Source organism: Gossypium arboreum, chromosome 8 (assembly GCF_025698485.1).
Source record: "Gossypium arboreum isolate Shixiya-1 chromosome 8, ASM2569848v2, whole genome shotgun sequence".
NCBI classification, from domain to species: domain Eukaryota; kingdom Viridiplantae; phylum Streptophyta; class Magnoliopsida; order Malvales; family Malvaceae; genus Gossypium; species Gossypium arboreum.
Genome location: NC_069077.1, coordinates 15,556,562 through 15,558,950, shown reverse-complemented (window position 1 = coordinate 15,558,950; position 2,389 = coordinate 15,556,562). Strand labels below are relative to the sequence as shown.

General features: G+C 37.6%; 1 non-coding gene across 1 annotated transcript; it reads left to right on the top strand.

Moving 5' to 3' along the window:
- Positions 1-1,771: 1,771 nt before the first annotated feature.
- On the top strand, positions 1,772-1,878 carry LOC128279657 (small nucleolar RNA R71). The gene has a single exon (XR_008269856.1). It is a non-coding gene; the product is annotated as a small nucleolar RNA R71 (small nucleolar RNA).
- Positions 1,879-2,389: the final 511 nt, after the last annotated feature.

Below are 2,389 nucleotides of genomic sequence, written 5' to 3'. Positions count from 1 at the left end.
TAATAAAACTTTATCTCCAACCTTAAGTTGATTTGGAAAGGTATTAAGCTCATTCTGGTGTAGTTTTGGTTTATCGTGTGTTCTCGATTTATGTGTCCGCCATTCATATAGCTCTTCGATTTGTAGCCTTCGTTCTTCATAAATAAGTCCTCTACTATTGCTTGAAAATGGCTCATGTACTTCCTTCAAACTCATTTCCTACAAAGTAGGTTGCACTATATTGTCAGTTTTAGTAGAATGGTTTAGACAATCACCTTCAATTTTCAATGTGTTGCTGAAATTGCGAGCTTGAAGGGTGATTGTTTCGTCTCCCACACGAAGTGTGAGCTCACCTGTGCCAACTTCAATAATCGTTTTAGCATTTACAAAAAAGGGCCTTCCTAAAATCAAAGTAGTGTTGCTATCCTCCTCTATGTCTAGAACGACGAAGTTAAAGGGAAATATAAATTTATCGATTTTAACTAGCACATCTTCAATAATACCCTTAAGAAATCTGATAGTTTTATCTGCTAATTGAATGCTCATCCTAGTCTGTTTGGGTTTCCTAAGACCTAGTTTTTTAAACATTTTGTAAGGCATAACGTTAATACTAGCCCCTAAATCAGCTAATGCATTATTAACATCTAAACTACCAATTAAGCAAGGAATTGTAAAACTCCCTAGATCTTTCAATTTGTTGGGTAGTTTATTCTGTAGAATAGCTGAGCAAACTGCGTTTAGCTCTACATGCGACCTCTCGTCCAACTTCCGCTTATTTTCTAAAAGCTCCTTTAAAAATTTCATTGCGTTTGGCATATGCGATAGAGCTTCAATAAACGATAAGTTAATATGCAATTGTTTTAAGAGTTTAAGGAATTTACCAAATTGTTCATCTGAGCTATCTTTCCTTGTCGCATTAGGATATGGCACACGAGGTTTGTATTCTGTACTTACCAGTTTCTGCTCATTGTGGTTTACCTCACCTTTACCTTTGCTTATCTCAGTTTCTTGCCTTGATTCTGGTTCAGGTGTGACTAACCTTTCCTCAATTTGACTAGTAATCACGTTGAGTTGCTCCCTTGGGTTAGATTCTGTATTGCTTGGCAAGCTACCATGTGGTCATTCAGAAATCAACTTTGTAAGCTATACAATTTGAGTCTCGAGCCCTTGGATCGATGCTTGTTGATTCTTAAGTGATGTCTCAGTATTCTGAAAATGAGTTTCTAACACCGATATAAACTTTGAGAGCATCTCTTCAAGGTTAGGCTTTTTTTCCTGTTGATAGGGTGGTTGTTGGTAGCCTGGAGGTAGTCTCTGATTTCCTTGGCCTCCCCATGAGAAATTTGGGTGGGTCCTCCAACCTGCATTGTAAGTGTTACTATATGGATTGTTTTGAGATCGAGGATTACTACTCATATAATTTAACTGCTCGTTATCCATGTTGTGGCCATAAGGTTGGTATTCTGAATTGCTTGATCCACCTCCACTTGCTTCGCATAGTATTACTGGGTGAACCTGTGAAGAACTAAGAAAACCATCAATTTTCTTATTCAAGAGTTCTACTTGATTAGAGAGCATGGTGACCGAATCAACATTATAAACACTAGCTATTTTCGTTGGCTTTGTCCTCATGACTTGCCACTGATAGTTATTCAGTGACATCTCCTATATAAACTCATAAGCATCTTTAGGTGTTTTATTATTGATGGTTTCGCCAGCAGCTGTGTCAACCATTTGTCGAATCGAAAGATTCAGGCCATTATGAAAGGTTTGAACCTATAGCCAGAGTGGTAACCCATGGTGAGAGCATTTTCGCAAAAGGTCTTTGTATCTCTCCCATGCATCGTAGAGTGTTTCTAAATCCATCTGCACAAAAGAAGAGATATCATTACATAATTTAGCCGTTTTAGCCGACGGAAAATATTTAAGTAAAAACTTTTTGGTCATTTGTTCCCAAGTAGTAATTGACCCTCGTGGTAACGAGTTTAACCACTGTTTAGCTTTGTTCCTTAATGAAAAGGGAAACAACCGAAGACGTATGAAATCATCAGAAACGCCATTGATTTTAAATATGTCGTATAGTTCCAAAAAGTTTGCCAAGTGAGCGTTGGGATCTTCGTCCTGCAAACCATCAAACTGAACAAATTGCTGTATCATTTGAATTGTGTTAGGTTCAGTTCAAAAGTATTTGCAGCTACAACAGGTCTAACTATACTTGACTCAGTTCGTGTTAAATTAGGTTTAACATAATCATACATAGTGCGCGGAGTAGGATTCTAATTAACAGCAATCGCAGGAGGTAGTGGATTTTCTTGGTTTTCAGCTATCTCCTTGGTTGTGGTTTGAATATCGTCCTCTTGCTCGTTCTTTGTGTATCTTAAGCTTCGTCTTATTTCTCTTTAGTTTCTGC